The sequence below is a fragment of the Panthera leo genome, chromosome F2 (assembly GCF_018350215.1).
Source record: "Panthera leo isolate Ple1 chromosome F2, P.leo_Ple1_pat1.1, whole genome shotgun sequence".
NCBI lineage: Eukaryota > Metazoa > Chordata > Mammalia > Carnivora > Felidae > Panthera > Panthera leo.
Window position 1 is genome coordinate 60,290,122 of NC_056695.1, and position 12,692 is coordinate 60,302,813.

The window sequence follows — 12,692 nt, forward strand, 5'->3', positions numbered from 1 at the left end:
CAAAAACACAGAGGCAAGGAAGGGCAGCAAATGAGAGGCTGAGTTAAAACATCCTCCCGGAATGTGCCTTTGGGTGAAATGCCATTTCACCTCTCCCGCCTCTACTGTTTTCCAATTCAAACCTTGGACTCACTGAGTTGGATACAAAGAGACCTCTATTATTTTTTTTGTTTTAATTTTCAAACCTTCCATATGTATGATATTTGCATTCCTATAATAAATTTCTCTGTATCGATGCAATAGCAAGCGCTCTTCGTGGCACTTTTTACTGAGATCTACACAACACAAAGATAATTCCTTGGTTACTATTACCAGGGGGACAGACAACTGGATATGAGGGCCAAAAATATTCCCTTGTCAGATGTCCACTTAACACTGAGCTGGGAAAGAAACAAAGAGGCAAATGCTACTAACACTCAAAGGCATCTCCTTTGTAAAGATGCTCCTTTCTCGTATAATTTCCAAATTGGTTTTATAGTAAAGAGAAAGTCTAGTTAACTGATATGACTTTCTTTGTGAAAGCAAGCTCCTCTGTTCTTCTTCTTCTTCTTCTTCTTCTTCTTCTTATTCTTATTCTTATTCTTATACTATACCTGGAAATGATTTCAAGGGAGAAGTGAATCAAGGTAACTATCCCAGCCCAACATCAGAGGACCCCTTACTCCAACCTGGACCGGAAAAGAATTCAAAGTAACATCTATTGATATTCTTAGTGCAATACCTGGTACAGAGTAAATGCTCACTAAATGTTAGCCATTTTTATCCAATTAGGAAAAAAGGCCAACTGGTATGAAAACAAAGCCAAAGGTGTGTGCATATGGAAATATGCAGAGGGAAAAAGGAAAAGCCAATGGCTACTTGTAAGTAAGGAAAGACTTTAAAAAACACTAATGAAGTGATGAAAATGGAATCCAAATTCCAAGGAATTAAAGAGCAGTCAACAACAAATGTAAGGTGAGAAAATGGAGTCAAGTGTAGACTACTTTTGAGTATGCCAGTACAAAGACATTAACAGGTAGTATAATTTGATTACACACTCATATCATCAGGGCATAGAGTCTACAATATGACCAAACCATTACCCTTCAGAATACAACATTTATCCTCAAATCCACTAACCCTTTTACTTCCACAAACACTTCCCTCTATATGCATACATAAAAGTGTTTATTTATTAATGACATACAGACACATTTGGTAGATAAAGTTGGAAACTCCAGAACAAGTAACCATCATATGAAGTCTCAAAAAGCACATGCTTTTTGCAACCCCTTGTTTTGTTTACTGCCAACAATATCTCAAAGATGGCTTGCTATTTTTTGGAGACCACTCCTCTTTCAAAGTTATCATGGTGGAATATGAATGTTCCGTTCACAAGTGGCCACCACTTCAGCTCAATAGTTTACAACTTGTTTAAATAGCCTTCTATCTTCAATTCTTTGAATAGGCTCCTGCTTAGCCAAGTTCCTTTGGGATAACTTCTGGCTCTGACCCAAGTCTTTAGTGTTGATAACCTGCCTTGCTACTCAGCACTCAGCAAAATTCACAGATTAGGCTAGGAGAACTGTTCAAGAAGCTGGATGTGATTCAGGTCATGCATTGTCCCTCATCTCTCCATTTACCATGTGGCTGAATTTTAGTTGCTTTTTTTTTTTTTTTTTTACGATTTCCCTATGCAACTGATCTCCAAATTTCACTTGTGAACAGTGAATTTCAAGGCCGTCTAGGTATCTGTTCATATTTGCTTGACCTCCCACAGGAATGTTCCCCTTATGCTTACATATTTCTTTATCCACTACTTTGTTATTAACTTTCAACTTGACCTCCTTTTATTTTCTTCTTCTTCTAGTTCCATAATTTATCTAAATTTCTGTCTATGGGGTGGGGAGTGAAGTTTTGTATGCAGTAGGATTTACTTTTTAGTTATAATTTTTTATCATAAAAACAATTAAAACACATTACAAAAGAAAAATAGAACAATAACCACCAAATACATAATTACATATATTTCCTTCAGGCTTGTTTCCTTGTACATAATTTTTTTTACTTGGTTTCAAATCTTTTTTAAACAAACACACATATAATTAACATATATTTATAATAATAGTATGTACATAGTTTTCTATAAATTTTTCACTTAACATTAGGACATAAGCATTTTTCATGCTGTTAAATAGACCCCATAAGTATGAGTTTAATAGCCATGTAACATACTATAATATAAACTACCTTACTGTTGGACATTTAATTTATTTCCAATTACTTACTAGTATAAATAATGCTGCTATCCATATACTAGTGGACGGAGCTTTTCGTCCTGTATTTTTGACTATGTCCTTAAGATAATATTCCAGCAATAGAATTAGTTAGAAACACATATTTTCAAATTTCCTTTGAGAAGTTGTGTCATCTTGCTACCTTTATGTGAAGATAGCAGTTTTATTATATCCTCACAAGCACAGAATAAATTAGTTTCTTTTTTAATGAATTAATTTCTAATGCTAGTTTAATATATTAATATAGTACTTCATGGTTGTTTCAGATAAACTTATCAGTCTGATGCATTTCAAACTTCTTCCATGTTATTTCTTCACATTACAAACTATTTAGAATGTTTACCTTAATTGAGTAAAGTACTAATTAATGTCAAGGAAAAAAGATAAACCCAAATAAAGTTTTGCTACTTTATTAAAATTTTTTAAAATGTAAAGATACCGACTTGCTTATCATCTACCAACAGAACAGGGATCCTGTTATTCATATGTTCTCTTCCACCTGGCTATTATCAGGCATAAAACTCCATTAGGTCACCATTTCACATTTAAATAACCTGACTAATTAAAGCGTTATCAGTTAGAAATGATCGATGTGGTATGTTTAGTATAAAGACACTATAAAATCCAATACCTCTAAGTCTGCCATAATGTTTTATTATATGGAGCACCTCATGAGATGGACCGGATCTCTTAATTTTTCTTCAGGTATTTAAAGGTGATTAAATCACATAAATGTGATCTTTAAAATTGTGGCTATTCATTAACCCTTCCAATGGTTGCTCACATGCTAAGCAAAATGGCCTCAATAGCCTTCATGCTGTATTTGTAACCTCACAACAGTAACTGAATCAATATACGAAACTCATTTCCTGGGTCTTCCTGTATATCTTACCCCTCTTGGAAAGATGGGCTTAGTGGCTTATTGACCTAATAGAAGAATGTTGGGGAGGTTTCCGTAAAAGTATCAAAGATGCTACGCAAACTTATCAGGTATACGAACTAACCTGTTGAATTTCCTTAAACTGTGTCACAGATGTTTCAGGAGAGAAGTCAAAGTTCTATTTTGCCTGTAACATTGACAAATTTATAAGAGTATGTTGGTGATGCTTATTGGTTCATTTCAAACTTCTTCCATGTTATTTTTTCGCATTACAAACATATTTGGAATGTTTACCTTAATTGAGTAAAGTACTAGTTAATGTCAAAGAAAAAAGATAAACCCAAATAAAGTTTTGCTGAATTATGAAAGGTACAAATAATTAACAAAGCTATGACTATAGGTCAAAGGTTGTTTCAGCATGAGATAAAGAGGGTCCAAAAAATGTACACCCCATGTTTTGTGCAAGAGAGACTACAAAATCATTTCTTTTCAGTTTTTCATAGATATTTTTCTTTTTGTAGCTAACATTATACTTCTTACTGCTACTCCATGACCAGCAAATTCAGTCAAACTTTTTTTTTACTGATTGGTCTTTTGTGACAAGATTTTGAACTTTGGCAAAATAATAAATCTATAAATCGTAAACAAAGATAGACTTCTAAGTAATAATTAGCTCCAGAACAGCTATGAAATCTTATCCTTAAATAAATGCACCTGGATCTTATGAGTGCTTTACCCACAAGGTATAACCAGGGGTTCAGCTATGCTTTTTGTGTGGCAATTTCTCCAGAGGACATTTTCATCTTTGTCTATTTTCTGGTCAAATTCCTAAGTACAGTAATAGAGATTCTCTGAAGATGTGTAGAGACAAAGAAAAGACTATCACAAGACTAAAGTGTTTTGTATCTACTCACTATCTGTGGTGTTTCACAGAAATATAAAGGCCCTAGGAAGCTAAAAAACAAAACAAAACAAAACAAAACAAACTATTAATTCCCTTGCATCTAGACATGATCCTACTTAAATCGTTCCAGAAAGATTTATCCTATTCTCCAGGGGAGTGAATTTCACACTGTATTTTCACAGGACCCTCACATAAGTAACAAGATGGATTTACAAAGACTGCTTGGTGGTTATGAAACCTCTCACATTTCTTAAAGTTGACTCATTCTAGGAAAACAATTTGAATGAATTCATTGACATCACCACTTTGAAGCACCTACACAATTTGAATGACAACTACAGTTTAAAATACAGTTTTTTGAACTCATTCAACCTGATTTGTTTATACATGAGTCCCCAGTTCAGCAAGTACACTGTTCGCAGTCCCAGTTAAGCATGCTCCGCTTCTCATGAAAGCCTGATGCCATTTTCTTTTTACTCCTTGGGGAGGACAAGATTTCTTGACAACACATACACTTATCAAATGGTTCTCTTGACCACCTGGTCTGATACCAGACACTCTTCCAGACCCTCTCCTCTTTTGCTGGTCGGTGTTAAATAAAGAATGTATACCTCTTTCCTGGTGTTTCGTTCTCTAGAAAAAAGATTTGCTACAGCAATGCATAGATAAACAGAATTCTTATTCTCAATGTAGCTGAAATGAGCATTCTGGCCTTGTCATTATCTCTGCCATATTTATTAGTAGTGTGTTTTGTTCTCCAGGAAGTCATTGGTTTTAGACAAGGAATAGGAATAGAAGAGCAAATGCAGGAAACATTGTCATAGGCTTTTATTGGCCAGTTTACTTCTACAGCAAAGCTGTCATCCAGTATTTTAAAGTACTCAACACATTTTCACAAATGGACTAGTGCATGAAAGGAGAAGAGGTGAAATCACTAACTTTGTGAAGAGTGCCAGGTCAGTTGATAACATTCTTTGGTGGTCAGGAAAGGGAATTCTCTAAAAGAGTTCCTTTTTTTGGTAAAAAGATTTAGTTATTATATGCATATTCATTATATTCTCAAATCTTAGTAACAGAGCCAAGGATATCCCCATTTAACAGCTATAAACTGAAACACAAAAAGATAGTACCTCATATCCCAAAGAAAACCATCAGAAGGAACACATGGACCATGATTTCTTATTTTGCAACTCACTAGATTATTTTCCTTCCCATATGGCTGGCTTGGTTGCTATCCAAATGATGCAGGATCTTTTACCTAAAAAACAGCATTTTCCAATTAACCAAATACATAATAGAGAGAAGAGATTCTTTTGAGGAGTCAAGGACTGATCTCTCCTGGAGGCAAGCTACTGGATTTGATGGACCAGAGGCCAAATGGGTAATGACAAATTCCAGGTTTTCATGTTTTGGTTCCTTGAGTGCCTGAAAGCATATGGAATGAGATTCTTTTCTGAGACACTGCAGTGATGACAGAGAACAGAAGTGTTCAAACTCACAGGATTTAAGGAATTAAATGTATAGGTAGCTTTGGGGAAGACAATGGTAGAAAAAAAGAAAGAAATGTAAAATCTGTCAGAAAATATTCTCAACTTCTACTATACAATTTTCTCTATAAGAAAAACAGTCTTCACTCAAAAAAGCTGATCTCATGGAAAAGGGTAACTGGCATGTAGCACCAATAAAGGAAAATTTATAAACAAAGTAAAGAAAAATGGAGGAGTAAATTAAGAGAAATACAAAAACAAGGTGTTCAAAGAAGTTTATGGGTTTCTAAGTAGACAGATATGAGTGTACACCACCTCTTGGTTTTCTGTGTATAAATTTTGGACAAATAAATTAATTTTCATTAGTCTCCTTCTGCCCAATGTGAAAATTAGGTATTTGAGGAGACAATGTGAGGTAAGTTTTGACGATCACTTAGCACAGTGCTTACCATATAGTGCCCAACAAATATTAACTTTTTTAGGATGTGAGTCTAATCTACAAGCTCATTTAATGGAACATAGCTTATATTCTTATTTAATGAAACATAATTTATATAGCTGAAATATAAAATACACCAAGAAAGATAAGACAAGTAAGTATAATAAGTTGATGCCAGGTTCTAGTTCTTGAACTATAAGCCTTAAAACATAGGCAACATATTTATTTTAAGTAAGAACACCTTTGGATATAATTCAGGACATCTCACAGGATATTCTTCACTTATATTACTGTAGCTATAGGAATGTACTTCCCTCAAAGATATTCTGTGAAAAGTATTCAGACTAATTCATTCATTTAAAAACTGAGAGATAACATAAATAAGAGTAGTTAGAATTAGTCAGTTCTCAGTTCAGAACTACACTGCCCAACAGAGTGTGGGTCAACCATCTCTAGATTACGCAATATTTTTTTTCGGGATAAGACAAAAAACCCTTTTTATTACCTAAAATCTATTGAGTTGAGGGTTTTCTTAAAAATGTTTAACATTCCATGCTACGAAATACCCATATCAGTGCACTGAATGCAGTTGATGGGTCACTGCTTTGCAACCTAGGGTATGACATTATTTGAGGAAGGATGAGTTATCTGGTGTTACAGTAAAAATCTAAGCAGCAGCCCTTGAATGTGAAAGGTCAACACCACAAATTGTTTGGTTACTCTTGAAAGGAAATCTCAGCAATTCAGTTTGCTTAGTAAATCAGTGTTAGTTGATTATGTGAACCCTCTTGTTCCCATGGACCCATCTAAGAACCTATAGTTGGTCTTAATTAGTTACTCTTAAAATTGTTAAACTAATAAACTATAGTTATTCCTCACAAAGAGATACCTGGTGTATTAATATGAATCATTTATACATATCAGATATTTAAAAAGTATTTTATAATAGGAAATTGATATGAAAAATAGTTAAGTATTCTTACTGCTCTTTCAGTTTCCTATGACTGCTCGAAAAGAATTGCCCAAAGGATATCAGAGCACAGCTCCATTCTGAAGACAAATCCTTCCACCTAGTTTTCCCTAGTAGTTGTTTTTATCCATTGATATATTAGTTCTAGGGTAACTCACCAAACATTAACTGGCCAGAAGCCTATTCACCTAAAATCATTGGGTTGAATAAAAAATTTGCTAACTTTTCTGTATCTTTATAATAATTGTTAATCTCTGATAGAGAAAATTTGCTTCTAAAAAGATAAAGTAGGTAAATTTTTTTTCTAATCTTTCCATTAATGCAAATAACAATCATAGAACATTATATATGAAAATAATACAAGAAAACAGTGAAAGAAAAAAGAAAGCAGACTGGCTAGGGACTTTCAAATTACAGCTCCCTGAACTTTTTTTTTTTTTTTTGCTTCATATATTCCAGATTTGGAACTTAAGACAGTGACAATCTAGAAACACCAACAATTTCAGATAGAAGGGAAGAGAAGAGGAGTCCCAACAAAGCCTGTTATATCCGGCCAAAGGACTAGGAAGGGGCAGCCTAGAAAATAACAAAACTTTTAGACTATAATCATTTTACTTTTGCCAAACACCATAGGGAAAAAAAAAAAAACTATGGCCACAACCCCAACCCAAGCCAGCAAAGCCCTCGCAGAGATTTAGACTTCCATTCCAACTTGAGAGTAAGAAGGCACCCCACCTCTTTTCCACTGGAATGGTGCCAGAGAAGGAGTAAGCAGAATCAGAACTTTCACTACCACCCAGTGGTAATGAGGCCACTGGCACCCCCAGATGTATCAGTGGAAACCATGCAGCAAGCAACAACAAATCACTCTTACCCCTGCCAGACAAGGAGCTAATGGAGGTCTAGCATAGAGCTGGAACTTTCTTTTTTTTTTTTTTTTTTTATTATTTTTTTTTATTTTTTAATATATGAAATTTACTGTCAAATTGGTTACCATACAACACCCAGTGCTCATCCCAAAAGGTGCCCTCCTCAATACCCATCACCCACCCTGCCCTCCCTCCCACCCCCCATCAACCCTCAGTTTGTTCTCAGTTTTTAACAGTCTCTTATGCTTTGGCTCTCTCCCACTCTAACCTCTTTTTTTTTTTTTTTTTTTTTTTTTTCCTTCCCCTCCCCCATGGGTTTCTGTTATGTTTCTCAGGATCCACATAAGAGTGAAACCATATGGTATCTGTCTTTCTCTGTATGGCTTATTTCACTTAGCATCACACTCTCCAGTTCCATCCATGTTGCTACAAAAGGCCATATTTCATTTTTTCTCATTGCCACGTAGTATTCCATTGTGTATATAAACCACAATTTCTTTATCCATTCATCAGTTGATGGACATTTAGGCTCTTTCCATAATTTGGCTATTGTTGAGAGTGCCGCTATAAACATTGGGGTACAGGTGCCCCTATGCATCAGTACTCCTGTATCCCTTGGATAAATTCCTAGCAGTGCAAATGACACATCGGACAAAGGGCTAGTATCCAAAATCTATAAAGAGCTCATCAAACTCCACACCCGAAAAAACAAATAACCCAGTGAAGAAATGGGCAGAAAACATGAATAGACACTTCTCTAAAGAAGACATCCGGATGGCCAACAGGCACATGAAAAGATGTTCAACGTCGCTCCTTATCAGGGAAATACAAATCAAAACCACACTCAGATACCACCTCACGCCAGTCAGAGTGGCCAAAATGAAGAAATCAGGAGACTATAGATGCTGGAGAGGATGTGGAGAAACGGGAACCCTCTTGCACTGTTGGTGGGAATGCAAATTGGTGCAGCCGCTCTGGAAAGCAGTGTGGAGGTTCCTCAGAAAATTAAAAATAGACCTACCCTATGACCCAGCAATAGCACTGCTAGGAATTTATCCAAGAGCTGGAACTTTCAATTCCTTTTAGTATTATCTAGAAGACTCTCCCTCCCTTCTCAAGTGTTAATGAATGTCAGCGGGGAACCTGATCTCTACCCTTGCATATCATGAAAGAGGTGGCATCTCCTCTCCCTTCCCCTGCTGGAGGGGTGTGTCAGAATGAGCCAGTTAATATCGAAGGTTTAAATAAGATTCAGTCTCACATAACACAGTATCTGAAACTTGGGTTTCAGCCTAAGATTACAAATCAACAATCAGGAGTGTATCAACTGGAATTTAAAAAAATAATAAAAAAAAAATAAAAAAGACAATCAATAAATGCCAACACTGAAATGACAGGGATGTTAGAATTATCTGAAAAAGTTTTGTAAAGCATCCATCATAAAAATGCTTCAATGCACAAGTATGAATATACACTTGAAACAAATAAAAAACAGAAAGTCTCAGTAAAGACGTAGCTGATTTAAAAGGAACCAAATAGAAGTTTAAGAATTGAAAAATACAAGAACCAAAATAAAAAAACTGAATAGATAAACTCAAGGGGAGGATGGAAGAGACAAAGGAAATAATCATTGAATTGGAACACAGAACAACAGAAATTACCCAATCCGAAAAAAAAAAAAAAAAAGAGAGCGAGAAAATAGAATGAAAAAAATTAACAGAGTCTCAAGGAACTGCTTTAACATTCACATCCTCAGAGTCCCAGAAAAAAAGGAGAAGGAGGGTGTGGGGCTAAAAAAAGTACTCAAAGAAATAATGACTAAAACTTCCCCAAATTTGGCAAAAGACATAAATCTACAGATTCAAGAAATTAGTAAATATTAACAGGATAAATCCCAACAAATTCACATCAAGGCACACCATAGTCAAATTTATGAAAACTAAAAAAGAATAAATCTTAAATGTGTTGAGAGAGAAATACCTTACTAATAATGGGGGGGATGCTAACAATAATATATTTCTCCTCAGAAACCATGGAAATGAAAAGGAAATCACCAAAATTATTTTCAACTGCTGAATTAAAAGAACTGTCATCCAAGAATCCTATGTATAGTGAAATATCTACTATAGAAGATACTTTCTTTAAAAAACAAAAACAAAAACCTGTAACTATAATATGACCCAGCAACTATACTCCTTAGCATTTATCCCAGAGAAATGAAACTTACATCCACATAAAAACCTGTACACAAATTTCATAGCAGCTTTATTTGTAATAGCCAAAAATTAGAAACACCCAGATATTCTTCAATGGGTGAATAGTTAAACTGTAGTAGGTCCGTATCATGGAATACTACACAGCAATAAAAAAGGAATAAAGTATTTATACACACAACAACCTCTACGTATCTCCTGAGAAGTGTACTGAGTGAAACAGGCCAATCTCACAAGGTTACAGACTATATACAATTTATAATTTGAAAACATATATATACAAACAGACAACAGATTAATGGTTGCCAGGAGTTCAGGAGAGGGTGGGAGTTGGTGGGTAGAGGTGAGTGGATGTGGCTATAAAAGAGCAACACGACAGACCTTTGTGGGGATAAAAATGTTCTTTACCTTGACTGTATCAATATAAATATCAATATCTTGGTTGTGATAATGTACTATAGTTTTGCAAGAAGTTACCATTGAGAGAAACTAGATAAGGTTACATGAGAACTCACTGAATTATTTCTTTTAAATACATGTGGATCATCTAAAAATAGCTTAATATTTAAAAATAAATCTGATTGGACAAGACTCATTCTTCTTCAAATGACTTTTCTTGACGTTTCCTTATACATTTTACAGTAGCAATTCCATGACATTTCATGCAAGGGCTTAGAAGACAGAAGTTGTGGATAAATACTAGTCAGAATGGGGGTGGGGGGGGAAGGAGCCAAGTGATAACTACAGTTGACTGGTTTTCTGGTTTTCTGGGGATATATGGGCCAATTCTTTGGGGACTCCCCTAAATAACTGAGAAATGCTCTGATTATGGACTCTCTGGACTAGTAAGGGCTCCTTTGATCATTAAAAGTAAGTATTTTTTTAATGTTTATTTATTTGAGAGAGAGAGAGTGAGTCCAGGGGAGGGGCAGGGGGAGAATGAGAGAAACCCAAGCAGGCTCCATGCTCGGCACAAAGCCCAACAAAGGGCTGATCCCAATGACTATGAGATCATGACCTCAGCTGAAATCAAGAGTTGGCCATTTAACCAATGGAGCCACCCAGGAGCCCCAGTGTGACTGTATTTTAAAACCATAGGCTAGTAAAAATTAAAACATCCATGTTTTAACTATTCTCCAAGACTCTGACCAGCAGATTCATCTACCTAGCTAAACAAATGAAATTCTTCAAGGAGAATATTTTCCCAGGAAAGGATAATATAAATTCTCCATGGTGCAGATTAACAATTTCATTATTATCCCCGCAAGCATTCACCAGTTCTTCTCTGTGTGTGGTATAAAACCAGGTACTGTACAAAAGAAGTAAAGAAAAGGAGTTGCTGCCTTTGAGAATTTACATGGAAAACCAGAAAATATGCACATGAAGAGATACAGGAAATAAATAATCAGGCCAAAACACTGAACTGCGTTGTCACATGCACAAAGCACTACCAAAGCCACCAATGGCCCATGGAACTATACTCCCTGCCTCTCCATGTTCAACTTGGTCTTAGTTCCTTCCTTTCCTATATGAGCCAGCCAAGCCTCACACCCATTTCCATAGCATATCTGTAGTGGTAAGGAGTAGTCATTGGTCCACATGACAATGGTTTACTAAGAGCTTACTGTGCATCATAGTCCATGGTAATATTAGGTTCGTAAAGAATAAAACATGGCCGTAGCTCTCAAGCCTCAGTGTGGAGCAGTCATGTCAACAAAAAATGCAAATCAGAGTAATTGGTGCAACAGTACACATCTGGACAGGGTTTAGTAGAGGCATGAAAAGGAGAAAGCACAATTCTGCCACATAAGAAGCGACCAATTTACGGGCACTATCATCTGTACTTATGTCAGCCTCTTTCCTTGAAGTAGTAAAGCAAAATGTCATCATTGGTTTGACACCAGAATATCTGCCTATCTGCCAGGGAGATTATGAAGTCCTAATGTGTAAGCTACAAGGGGGCTAAGATATGCCAATTGCCATATATTTATCTGTAATGTTATGAAAGCCCCATGGCTTTTTTGCCCCTCATTTCCTTCATATGTAAAACAAGAGAATGTACTGGGCTCTAAAACAAAAAACATCCAACCTGGAATTCTTTGCTTAATCACCATCTAGTATTTGTAAAAGGCAATCAAACCAATCCCAACTTCTCCACTTTTTAGCTATGTGAACTTGGGCAAGTCACTATTTCTCTATGTCTCAGTTTCCTCATCTGTAAAGTGGCCATTATCATAAGACATCTCATAGGATTGTCAAGAAGGTACAATGAGTTCATATATGTAAAGTGCTTAGAAGAGAGCCTAGCACATACTGTTGTATGAATATTACCTATTTCTATTATTATTGTTTTAAATTATTTTAGATTTCCAATGATACTTAAGTATTTCATCTACATGATTGAGATACTTGATTGTAAATATACAACTATTTGCATATTCTATTCAAAAGTCACCCTTAGGAATTCATAAATTAATAAATTAATTAGTCAGATTCTGCCAAAAGCATACTTCTAAAAAATAAAGCATGCTCTGGGGCACCTGGGTGGTTCAGTCAGTAAGCATGTGACTCTTGGTATCTGCTCAGGTCATAATCTCACTGCTCATGGGATGGAGCCCTGTGTAGGGCTCCACGCTGACGGCACGAGCCTGCTT

General features: G+C 35.7%; 1 long non-coding RNA gene across 1 annotated transcript in view; it reads right to left on the bottom strand.

The window, feature by feature from the left end:
- Window positions 1-12,692, bottom strand: part of LOC122210868 — a 158,774-nt gene that overhangs the window by 41,204 nt on the left and 104,878 nt on the right. Inside the window, exons 2-3 of the long non-coding RNA XR_006198331.1 lie at window positions 5,191-5,318; window positions 3,281-3,343 (exon numbers count right to left, since the gene is read on the bottom strand). This is a non-coding gene — a long non-coding RNA (uncharacterized LOC122210868). The remainder of the gene's footprint in view (window positions 1-3,280; window positions 3,344-5,190; window positions 5,319-12,692) is intronic.